The sequence below is a fragment of the Hydractinia symbiolongicarpus genome, chromosome 1 (assembly GCF_029227915.1).
Source record: "Hydractinia symbiolongicarpus strain clone_291-10 chromosome 1, HSymV2.1, whole genome shotgun sequence".
Taxonomy (NCBI): Eukaryota; Metazoa; Cnidaria; class Hydrozoa; order Anthoathecata; family Hydractiniidae; genus Hydractinia; species Hydractinia symbiolongicarpus.
In genome coordinates this window covers 11,034,127-11,047,528 of record NC_079875.1, presented here as the reverse complement: position 1 = coordinate 11,047,528, position 13,402 = coordinate 11,034,127, and the positions used below count along the sequence as shown (strand labels likewise).

The 13,402-nt window shown below is 40.0% G+C and overlaps 1 long non-coding RNA gene across 1 annotated transcript; it reads left to right on the top strand.

The window, feature by feature from the left end:
• Positions 1-12,366: 12,366 nt before the first annotated feature.
• On the top strand, positions 12,367-13,129 carry LOC130629996 (uncharacterized). The gene is made up of 3 exons (XR_008982032.1): positions 12,367-12,573; positions 12,659-12,707; positions 12,914-13,129. It is a non-coding gene; the product is annotated as an uncharacterized LOC130629996 (long non-coding RNA).
• Positions 13,130-13,402: the final 273 nt, after the last annotated feature.

Here is a 13,402-nt window from a genome sequence, read left to right as displayed (position 1 = left end):
ATTAAAAAGCAATTTTCTTGAGGAAACTTTTTAAAAGTAAAAAATAATTTTTTGAGGAAGCAAGGTGAAAATTACAAATCAGATTAAAGAAACAAGGTGAAATTAACGGATAGACTTCCTAGAAAAAAAGGTGAAGTTAAAAAATAACTTTCTTGAGAAAACTTTTCAAAAATAAAAATAATTTTCTGAGGAAACAAGGTGAAAGTAACGAAAAGATTTCCTAAAAAACAAGTTGAAATTAAAAATTAATTTTCTTGAGGAAACTTTTTAAAAATAAAAAACAATTTTTTGAGGAAACTTTCACAAAATAATATATTATTATTTGTGGAAACAAGGTGAAATTAACGAATAGATTTCCTAGAAGACAGGGGAAATTCAAAAATAACTTTCTTGAGGAAACTTTTCAAAAATATAAAATATATTTCTGAGGAAACTTTTTAAAAATAAAAAATAATTACTTGGGGAAACAAGCTGAAATATACAAACATGATTCTAAGGAAACAAAGTAGAAAGTAGTAGTAAGGAGTGAATATATACAGTTTTCGCTCCTTTCACATCTTTACCCCCAAAAACCCCGCTTTCATCATTTCCACCACCACCTCCATCCCAAACATATAATAATATTAAATGTAAGATACATGACGTCATCAACGCATGCGCAATAGCATATATAGTATATATGCTAGTACTCAGAATATGAGTAAGGAAAATTCCTAAAATATTCAATCCTTGACCAAACAAATTTTTCTGGTTGAAAAGAAAATCTGTATATAATAAAGCAATGAATTTTTTCAAAAATACAATCAGTAAACTATATGACACGGTATCAGCACCAGTAGCGGCAACTCGCGAAGCTCTAGCTAAGCAACTTAGGAGCGTTCGGGACACCGTTAGTTACTATTATAACAGGGCCAGGGATCAATTTTCAGGAGCACCAACTCTCCACGATGAGGTTCAACGGGTCACCATAGATGAGTAATACCATGGAATTGAGGACCTCAAACATATGTTTGGAAAAGAATCGAAGCAGGCCACGAACCCAGAGGTAATCGAGTACATCAAGAGTATTTTAAACGATGACGCGGAAATGTTTGAAGAAGGAAACCGCATCAAGACATGGCGGTTTAATAATAACCTTAACCAGCCATTGACGGACGTTATCATGCGAAAAATCACCCCGCCCCCCCCCCCCATGTAGACATGCGTGTAAAGGTAATATACAGCTTCGGCTGCGAGATTTACCGAGGTAGTGGAGATGTTGCGAATTATCACAAAACCAAGAGCTCAAGATCACTTTCAAGCATGGCTGACATCGAGGACTTTCTGGATGAATGCGACAATAAGGGCCTTGATCTGGAGGATGCCGAATTTTGGACGTAAGCCTACTTGCCGCCAGATAGAACTATCGAGACACCAGGATCATATGAGGGCAAGATAGTATTTAGACACGTTCAGATCAAGATAATTTTTACGAGGGAACCCTTACTTGAATGTAGTCCATTACCAGATTGGCTGCGCGGAAAAAGATGCATCTATGCCATCGACGGTGAAGATGCTAGAACGGACAATCTATGCTTCTGGAGGTGTCTAGCTGTAAGGAAGAGAGCGGATGTAAAAAAAGGGACAGAGTTCCTCAAAAAGAAACCCGGCTGATTTTGCTGATACGTCACCATGCCTTGGTTATATACGCGGAATCCCACATTCTTTGCATTATCAAGCCCTCCGTTAAGTGCTCGCATATATCTAGACCATGTCACTTCATTTTGTCTCTTTGACATTCCTTTGCAGGAACATTTAGTACCTTCTAACCATTCGACAAAATAAAATTTTGCGGTCAGTGCAATTATTCTGGATCCGATGAATTCTTCTTTGAACAAACCTCCTGTGTGGCTCGAATGCTTGTCGGTAACAAGCCAATGAGCCACATCCTCATGGTACTGCTCGAGTAATTCAGGATGAACAACATCACGTAGATTATCGCCAGAGATTGCAAAATACGCGCTATCGGTATCCATATACACATATTCAAAATTTCGTTGATCTACGTACTTATCCAGGAAGTCATAATAAAATTCGAGCATCCGCAGTTTGGCCAATTGATATACATATATCCCGCATTGGTACGCTCTATTAATGGAAACGCCTTGTTTAAGCCACCTTTCTCCGTATGCCTCTCCAATCTCTTCCGAATCCTCCAGGTATGGGCTCCGCATAGCGGCATCTACTACCTTTTCATCCTTTGTAAATGTGGTATTGTTATGTCTCGCAAGGTCCTCGATCATCTTTCCGTAAAACGAGTTCCCTTCCAATTTTGCTGTATCGCCAGCGATGCGTTTATCAGGGTCTTTATCAGCTTGGCACTGCGCATCCGCTATTTCCTCCGGAAACCAAGCGAATGGTTCACCCCTTGAGTACTTGAGTAGCTGCTAGCAAGCCGTAATCTTCAACCCATGATTAAGATACCACTTGATTAGGTCAGTAAAAAGCAGGATCTTCTCAGCTTGCATCACTCCCAACAGCTTTTTAGTGCCTGGGATACGTTTTCGCTCTGTCTTGTTTAAATGCTCGTGCATATGCTGCGGAATTTGATTGTCAGCGATTTCTCTAACCACAAATAGCGGTTACATTTCGTTAAATGTGTCGTGGAAGTGAGTAGGGACTTCAATATCAACTTGCGCAAATTCGAAGAGCGATCCATCAAGAATGTCTCGCACCAGATCATCTATTTTTTCAGCAGGGTCTACCATTTTTACCAGCTTTTCCTTTCCACAAGGGAAGTCCTGCATCAAGGTTCTAGGGTAAAGCATATTGGCGTCATATCCTAGGATGGTTCTACATATTTTCGGTTCGGTATAAATATGTGAGCGAATACCCGTCACATTACTCTCATGGTACCTGCAAAATACGATTGCGGGGTCACTTACCATACCCGTTTCCATTTCATAGGCCTCGTTCTTTGTACAAGATGTACAATCTTTTTGAACCTGTTTACAATCCTCGCTTCGGACTTTGGTACAAAGAGCCTCGCATTTATGCTTACAGGGATCACCCGGGGTATAAAGCTGTATATCCGGGTTTAACCGCAATGATTTGTTGAGTACATACCGCATTGACACACCCGGAATGCTAACAACATCCTTCGAAATATCAATCTCATCCTCGTAGTATGTATTGCGGGTCTTATCCGCGGCTTCAACAAATGGGACTACATCGGCCATATTGTATTCACCCAACCAATCCAGCATCGTGACGCATTCTCTTTTAAAAAAACTCATCTCTGAACGTCTGGTAATCTTCGGGTGATAGTGTATTTTTACCACCGAGGGTGCTATAAACTGGGCCTCGATGGTTCAATTTTTCATAACATGATAGCCATTCGTATGGAAACACGAGCTTCTCAAGATTGCAATCTAACGATTTGCACCATTTTTCATAAGTCAGGCCTGGTGCGAGGAAATTTTTTATATCGATGAATTTGAACCTCGAGGGGGTTAGAAAAATGTAATCATTATCCTTTTTCGCTACTTTGATATTATCATCATCCGCAATTCGTTCGACAAAATACCGCTTTATCATGTTGATATCGTACTTGCCATTGTTAAAGCCTATCACCGTCACTTGACTTAGCCATTCGTGCCAAGAATTTTGAGTTTGTTCCGGAAGCATATCGAAATCATCCGGCTTGGGATATATACGTTCGACGTCTTGGCCAATACGGATCTGTCTCTGCTCTAGTTGCTCGACGAATTTTTGCACAAGCACCTTTGGGTTTTCATTCATGATGAATGTTGGATGTTCTTGCAGACTATCGTGGATGACTACACTTACTGGGATATGCTCGGAGATATATGTTAAATCAGACGTGGGCTGCTGATTCAAAGGTGCCAGGAGAGCCTCGAAATCAAAGACGATGAAATGGTGATATGGTCGAATTTTTTTCTTGAATAACCTCTTAGCCTTGGGAGGCTTTTCGCACTCCCATGCAGTGACAATATCGTACCCTAATTTCTGGATGTGGTCTTCTTTAAATTTGGTACGATTGAAATAATTTTTATCGGTGTTGGTTCGCTGTAGTTGACATGGATGCACATGCCATTTACAACCGTGGTATTCGTATACTGTCTTTGTCTGAGGATCATAACCGTCGATCTTGTATACAGCCTTACTACCGTCGCGTATCATACGTTCTCCCCCATGCCCACAGAGTGCGTGGTGTATATGCCTACCTGTTTGCTTTGACATGGCTTCAATCCATTGACATGCCGCGTAACTGAAACCCTTATCGGGATAGAGTATCTTTTCAGAGCTACCCCACATTCGTTCGATCTTTTCACCCCTGCAAATAATCTTGGCTTTGATACCTTCACATTCATTTTTTTTTATGTCGCGCGAGGTTCTCCGATCTGTTGAATCTTTGTGTACAAACCTCGCATTCCCAATGCTGCGTTAGGACCTCCATTTTCTTGATATAAAAACAGTGACCACCTAACATACCAATGTTGATCGTGCCCAACCCCTTTTTGTATTGGCCTTGTCCATATACGGGACGCCATGGGGCCTTATCGGTGTTTGTCTTCAAAGACTCCGATATTAATTTCAAATCTTTTAGCGATGCCCTCCAAATCGACGAGCCTCGTAGCCCTTACCTCTTCCCTCTTTAATTTAGGTTTGTCATAGTATTCACGAGCTAATTTGAGGGCTGTCTTTGTGAGGAACTCTGTCCCTCTTTTTACATCCGCTCTCTCCCTTACAGCTAGACACCTCCAGAAGCATAGATTGTCCGTTCTACCATCTTCACCGTCGATTGCATAGATGCATCTTTTTCCGCGCAGCCAATCTGGTAATGGTCCACATCCAAGTAAGGATTCCCTCGTAAAAAATTATCTTGATCTGAACGTGTCTAAATACTACCTTGCCCTCATATGCTCCTGGTGTCTCGATAGTTCTATCTGGTGGCAAGTAGGCTTTCGTCCAAAATTCGGCATCCTCCAGATCAAGGCCCTTATTTTCGCATTTATCCAGAAAGGCCTCGATGTCAGCCATGCTTGAAAGTGATCTTGAGCTCTTGGTTTTGTGATAATTCGCAACATCTCCACTACCTCGGTAAATCTCGCAGCCGAAGCTGTATATTACCTTTACACGCATGTCTACATGGGGGGGGGGAGGAGGGGGGGGGCGGGGTGATTTTTCGCATGATAGCGTCCGTCAAAGGCTGGTTACGGTTATTATTAAACCGCCATGTCTTGATGCGGTTTCCTTCTTCAAACATTTCCGCGTCATCGTTTAAAATACTCTTGATGTACTCGATTACCTCTGGGTTCGTGGCCTGCTTCGATTCTTTTCCAAACATATGTTTGAGGTCCTCAATTCCATGGTATTACTCATCTATGGTGACCCGTTGAACCTCATCGTGGAGAGTTGGTGCTCCTGAAAATTGATCCCTGGCCCTGTTATAATAGTAACTAACGGTATCCCGAACGCTCCTTAGTTGCTTAGCTAGAGCTTCGCGAGTTGCCGCTACTGGTGCTGATACCGTATCATATAGTATTTTTGAAAAAATTCATTGCTTTATTACATACAGATTTTATTTTCAACCAGAAAAATTTGTTTGGTCAAGGATTGAATATTTTAGGAATTTTCCTTACTCATATTCTATGTACTAGCATATATACTATATATGCTATTGCGCATGCGTTGATGACGTCATTTATCTTACATTTAATATTATTATATGTTTGGTGATTGGCATTTAATATTATTATGTGTCAGTATCAGCATATGATTTAGTTTTTACTTGTTTTGGGATGGAGGTGGTGGTGGAAATGATGAAAGCGGGGTTTTGGGGGGTAAAGATGTGGAAGGAAGCCTACCATCAAAGGACAGCTGAAAAGGCTAGAAGTAAGAAGAATCTAGCCCCAATAACATGGTATCCAGATGGGGTCATTGATTGGTGCTTTTCAGAGGATGAAAAGGCAGACCTTGAGAAGTTGTGGGGATTGGCCTGAAACGTTATCTTACAGCAATTCCTGTAAGATAATAATGCTAATAAAGATGAGTTTCAAGACACAAGACATGTGCAACAAAGCTGTTAAAAAGGATCCCTGGCTGCTCCAATACGTGCCAGACCGATTCAAGACGCAAGACGTGTGTAACAAAGTTGTTGAAAAAGTATCACTGGGTGCTCATACATGTCCCAGACCGGTTCAAAACGCAAAAAGTGTGTAATGGGGCCGGTAAAAAGAATCCACGCATGCTTGAATATATATCGGATCGTTTCAAAACACAGGAGATGTGCAACAAAACTGTGGACTGGACTGGATCACGAAGTACCGTCAAATATGGTCAAAGCTCGAAGAGTTGATTTCCGAGTATCTGAAAACGGAACCTGTGAAAAAAGATCAATAATTGAACGCCAAACTCCCGTACCACGCGATCACAACCAAATTCCAAAGTATGCCGATACCCTACGACGAATCCTGCCAGGTGAGTGCCGTTCTAGCTATTTCATCAGTGCATGTACAAGGTAAATCACTACCCCCAGACACACATCGCAGAATGCCGGTACAAAGACTTTAAAAAAGAATGGTTGCTGGTTAAGGATTAGAAAGAAACCATATATATATACAAGACCTATAAAAATATAATACAAATTAAGGCATATATTCATGTGGAGACTCTATACAGTGTTTGCATATTGCACAGATTGAAGTTTTTCTTAAAATTCGTCTTTTACCTCCTCCCTACCATTAGCAACTAGCTGGGCTCTTTCCTGTTCATTAATGACATTTACGATCCTACTAAACCTCTGACGCATTTGCTCCTTCAACAACGAATATCTTTCCTTTTCACGGCTAATTAGACTATACTCTTGGTCACTAATAACGCCGTTTTCCATTGACTTGCTGATCAGATCTACAATCGAGATTAGTTTCGCCTCTGCGAGTAGCCATATACTATCATGTTTTTTGGATTTAACACGCAACCGTTTAGAGGCATTTCGGAGACCGACCTTCCCTATTCCGGCGGCAATTGCGAATCCCCCCATGGCACAAGCTAGGGGAACCCCAAACCCGAGCCCATAGCTCCAATCCCAAGCCCTGACGTAATCACACTTACGCCAAGCAGACCATGATCGCAAAAGCGTACCCACGTATTGTGCATTTAAATTCTTTTCCAAGTTTAGTCCGCTCCTTTATCTCGTCCCGGAGAAATTGTTCAATGTCCTCGATTTTCCTGAGTCTGAAAACTTGTCCCTCATCCTGATCAGAGTCTTGCGCAGATCCACTCGGCAAACTCAGATGAAGTTTCCTCATATCTCTCATCTTTATTCTATCAACAAATGCATTGTGATGTCAAAAAACGTGACGTTCTTCCCGTGATGATAGACGTCTGTTAGCATAAACTCCAGACGATCCGTGGATCCTTTCAGTGGAAGGTATACAGGGGTATCAAAGGTCCAGCTTAACATGTCTCCCCAGGCGTTTAACTCCCTGTTAGGAAGCAGGGCCAGAATTTTAGACTTTTTCCCATCCAAAAGACAGTCATCTTCATCTAATTCTGGAAGAATAGGTCTCAATTTCTGATATGCATCAGTTCTATATATGACATCATAGTCACCCTTTGTGTAATACTTTTTGCGGGGTCATAGGGTAGGTCTAGGAGCTCTTGCAATTGCCTACCGATCACCACCGTATACCCGTCACTAACCCTGAGTCTACATTAGGCACTTTTCAAAGCAAGCAGTTTGATTTTTTCTTGCTCCTGACTGTTGATAATTGCCGCGATATCCTCGATCCTATACAAACCATTCATAATCTCAATAGGAGTAACTCTGTGATCAGGCCCCACTTTACGTATAGTGATATTGTTGTTGCTAGATAAGTTCAGTCATCCTGGTCTAATGCTGGTAGATTTCAGAGCTATACGTGTGTCCTGTCCCAGGTAGTCCTCGAAAATCGTAGGTTTATCGATGTCTGTAACATACAGTTGTTTAATCCCCTTTGTTTTAAGAACATATACAAATACAACCCTGGGGCAAAATACAATTCTAATAGGGGAGAATGGCCACTTGGTGTAACAAATTTGGAGCACCAAGACCTCTACGTGAGTAAGGAGTCCCATATTTCCGTGGCCTTTCCGGAGTTTACCAAATACGCCATAAAGGTCCCAACGACCTACCTTGATGACCCCGTTAATGTTAAATGGAAGGGACAGGCACTAAATTATTGGAATACTCAGGTAAATTTTGCCACCAATTGCGCAACAACAACCCTAGCCATCTGTAACAGGTACATGACGGTCTCGGTACCCCTTATCAACTCGATTTTTAAATTCCATGTCTATTACCATATGCGTCGCATCCTGGCAAGGATGAAGGAACCCATGCCGTATGACGATGGGTTCGAACAGTATAAAAACCTCTACTCCACATATACGCACTGGTATGCCGCGAGTACGGTGCAGATGCTAATGCCCTGTATAAATTCAAGGCTGTCACGTCGTCATTGGCAGATGGCAGATGGTGGCCCCAGGTTGACGGTGATTGGGCCAAGATTATTATGCCCAAAAGCAAAGGTCTGACATCAGAGGGCCTGACTAGGCTGAGTGAGAGTATAAGGGCTTATTTGATCCTATTGCTTGGATTTCAAGCAGGTACCAAAGCATCCCTGATTGGATCTAATACAGACAATTATAAAGCAAGGCAAATTTTACTGCACAAATTTGAGGCTATAGTCATAAGGCAAGAAAATGTAAGACATGACATCACCGAGTTCCAGAAGGTACTGCAGTATGCCAGGACCCCGGTGAACTTGGCTGTCATGCATCACGTGTACATGTTACCCTCCGATATGAATCTGCGAATTGGCAAAATGTTTGACTATAATAATATTATTTTGATTACCCTGCAAGTGCGATTATTGGTATCAGGCTTGACTTGAATAATAGGCCTATTGTGGGGCATGCCGCACCTCTCAGGCATACCATCAGACATGTGGCAGATATCAAACTACCACCCAAGCATGACACTCATCCTATGTCTCCCATACATACTCCTGATCATACTATACAGGCCATACCATCTATACCTCCTACACGCCAAACATGTCACGCCCCCACTACCCCAACAACCCCCACAAAATCAACACGAAGATGCCAAGACTATTATTATCATAACAGGGGTCAGCCTCATCCTCGCATATATATTGCTGAAAAATAGGCCTATTATCTGATATAGAGCACAAAATATCCGGCAGCAGTCGCGCTGGCGAGATAGAGATGCTTGACCGCATATTCGATAACTTTGGCAGCTACCCTTAGAAAAAACGAGACTACCGTACCGATGATCCCGGGTAACGCAACACCCTCCTTGCCTGCCAGATATTATCGAGCCTCTCGAGTTGCTTCTGCAAGAACTCTTTTTCACCACCCTCCGCGGCACTTCTCCCTGCAGCACCTGCTGCTGCACCACCCCCTCCTGTAACGGCAAGGGCAATAATGGAAACCAGCAGACCCACAGCGGAGACTATGCTGGTTATGGTAAGACCCTGCTCCCTGAAGAGTGTTTTAAGCTTTTTAAGCAAAGGCATGTCATCTCCAGCGATTTCATCAACTCGGACTTAATACTCCCCAGATGCTTAAAAATCTCGGAGGAAAGTAGACCATGCCTACCCAGTGCAAAATTTTTATCCTTCTTCAAGAGATTAATATCCTTCTCAAGATCGGCAATGAAACCTTCGGACCCCGGCCTTCTGCTTCTTGAGTTCTTTCAATTTACCCTCCTTCGTCTTGATCTTGCTATCATATTACATGATTTTATCCTTCACCTCCTTGATATTCTTCTGCAAGTTTTCAACCTCGAGCTTTATTTCCGCCATATCAACCTCGGGGGCATCATGGTCGATGAATGCAAATGAATCATGTGTCAAACATCGTAATGTTTTGTTTACGAGGATTTATTTTATAGGGTCTTTCGAATTCTGCCTATATGTTTCTTATTACACAGGACTGTTTCGAATATTGACCTCGAGTGTTAACGAAAATAGTGCCAGTGAATTATATTACTATAAAAAAAAATTAACCGAAGTTCTTATTACGGTTGTAATATAACTTAGACAGTTAACAAATACAATAATAATGGATTACCCCGTGATGTACCGAAAATATTGCCCTCTGTCATTGCATCGACCTCGCAAGCTCGGTCGGCACTTAGACTTTGGGCGACATATCGCGGTACAGCTCGGGGTAACCGGTTATTATTGTATTTTTAGAGATTAGCGAGTCTGAAAAATATATATTTTAAACGCCTGGTGTTAAGTAAACGAAACTAGTCCAACTAATACATAAATAATACAAATCAGACTAAATTGTGTGTATCCATAAAGGTTTCGGAATCATCTTTTATTTCCATAAATCTAAATGGTTATGTCAGAAGCACATGACAGCTTGATATACTTGTAGACTGCTGGTGTATTTGATTGGTAAAAAGGCGGGGCTAAAGTGTCCAAATGTTGCTTTAGTGGCTAATATTTAATATTTTTATTTCCTACCCGCTAATTTTTTTCGCCGGTTAACACTCCTCTTGTAACGCAGTAGAGGACAAAAATGTTAAGTTACAAATGTTCGATACTAGAGTTTAATTTTAAGTTAAAATTGTTATCTAAAAACTATTTGCTTTGAAATAAACTGTTTTTTCAACAATTTTCCCGAACATAAAAGTGACTAAATTTTGTACCAGTCACTATTATTGTTGCTGACTTTCAAATCTTTGCCAACTTAAAACTTTTGCCGACTTGAGATTTTTTCCAACCTTATACCAGCCAAGTTAGGCCTATTATATCATTTTTTTTTCCTAATCTGAGCTACGGTCAATTTGAAAGCTGTGGCTTTGGCGTTAGTAAGTCTGGTTTTTTTACATTTCTTCTTTCCTAATACATTGTATCTAAAGGAATATTTACTTTTTGGTAGGTTTTCACATGTTAAGATGTAAATATCATCACGTTTTCTAGCCATAGATAAATCTTAAGTTTTAAGATTTTGGCTATAAACGTAGATTTTAAGGCTAGCGTTATTTATTCTTATTCTGTCAAAGTTTGGTATGTTATTATTCATTTTTATGTTGTGGTTGTGGCTCTCTAGCAAGCACTTTAGTTACGTCTGGCTGAAAGGTGAAAATAGCCAAATGCAGTTTTGCTAGCAAAAACAAACTTTTTGAACAATATGTAATTCTAATGTTAAATGCAGTTAGGTAGCTACACCTTGAAGTTATGTCTTATGTATGAACTTATAAAAACTTATTCCGCGAAATAAAATTGCTGGTTTTTTAGCTGGACGGGTAACGACGGGTTGTTTTCCGTATTTTAATTCGAACCGAAGTTGCGGCAAAGTTTTTTGGAAAATAGGTATTACGCCTATACACATGCCCAACGCCATTTGCCTGTTTTAAACGCTCAGCCCCGGTTAGCAACAGATTGCTTCCTGGTTTTTGTATAGACAGAAGCTGTAATAATTTTTTTTTGAAAAGGGTACGACTCGTATATGGATATGCAACACGGTATGGTAAGCGCTTAGTTCAGTGTTAACAACAGAGTGGCTGTTTAACCGAAGTTGCGATAAAGTTTTTTTTTCGGAAAAGGGTATTACACCTATATGGATCGCGATACTGCTTACCTGTACTCAGCGCGCAGCTTGGAGTACCTTTTATTTTGGACCTTTCTCCGGAAACATTCTCCGAAAAATTAATAAAGGTTGATCGACTGTTTTTGCTATGATGCTATGATGTGGTAGCAACGGTTGTAAACTGTGTTTTTATTTCAGTTGTGGAAAAGTGTCTTTTCATCTATTTACGTGCCATTTCTTCTATTTACGACATACTATATACCTGTACTAAAGCGTTCTACCTGAATGCGTGTCACACTTCACGGCTCTTATTAAACGTTCAACCGTTTAACACCGGGCCACAGTTACTTGTTGCTTAACACGGCGATTCAACGCTGGGTGTCCCGGCAAGTACTTAATTTTAGATATGTCTCTCCACACGCTTGATATGTCTGTAGAATTTCACCATTATTTTTTAACAAAGTGCCATGACAACTTTTTAAATGAATAAACTTGGAGAGGTTTTGATGAGAGATGAATTATATTCTAGCGTCCTTTTCATACATTATTACAATACCTACTTCTCTGCTTTCCTCAATTATGAAATTTATATTTCTTAATAATATAAAAACATATTTCCCAAGCGTAAGTTGTTAGTTTAATGACTTTTCACTTTTATTATAACTACCCAGTAAGGAATTGATAATGACATTGTATCTTGTTCATGTAGTGAATTCATTACACGGTTACTGATATCCCACGACATTTTAAGAAAAAAATAAGTTTAGGAACCAGTTGATAACAGCTTATATTATTTAAGCTGATGGAAATCATGTGTAGTATTCGTGAAATAAAGTAACTAGAACAATTTAATTCCAGGCCTTGTCGAGATAAGCCACGTTGTGCCAAGGAGAAGAGTTATTGAAGAAAAAAACAAGCAACTCACAGTGATGGGTTAGAAATTTGTGGCAACCTTTGGTAAGTTGCATATTTATTGACTTTTTTTCTATCTTTTTATATACCTTGTTTAATGAACGCTGAATCTGTTTGTTATTTTTTATAGGATGAAAACTTAACCAAAGAAATAAAAGATATCGTTGGAATAAACCACGGTTAGTGGAATTATACAATTCCGAGAGTCTTCGTTCTTTATAATTTATAACTTGTTATGTCATCTTTTTAGTTTTGTTTGCTAGCATTTTATGAAGAAATGAGGAGAATTGAGGGGGATAGGAGACGCTGGAATTCGGGAAGCCAAGTAACCAAGAGGTTATAGGATTCTGGATTGCTGTATGTGATTTTTTTTACCTTTATCTAGGATAATACGTTCGCCAAACTCTAAACTGCAATGCTGCAATATACACACGACGTGGTTCTTTATGTTTATAATTATAAAAATATATGCATGAGAATTTTGCGTGTGTTTTAATTGTGCACATCTTTTTCCCGCGCATTTATTTTCGCAAACCGAACGTTTGGGACAGATTTTCGCGCACTTCTTACTGGTGAAATAGAATAAAATTACCATGTACTGTTTTGTGTGACTGTGAAATGCTTAATCACTCTTTGATTAATGCAAAGCAAGCATTACAATTCCACAGCAATTATGCATGTTGTCTTAAAAAAGAGAACAACTCCATTTGCAGTTTCGCGCAATCTAATTTTTACAGGCAATCTAATCCTTACAAATAATATTCCACGTGCATTAATTATAATTTATGAAACAATTCAGCTTCTCTCGAACATATTGGCACACTGGTAGAACTCCTTTATTAAAACTTTTAATATTTTCAACCTTACTAAAGGC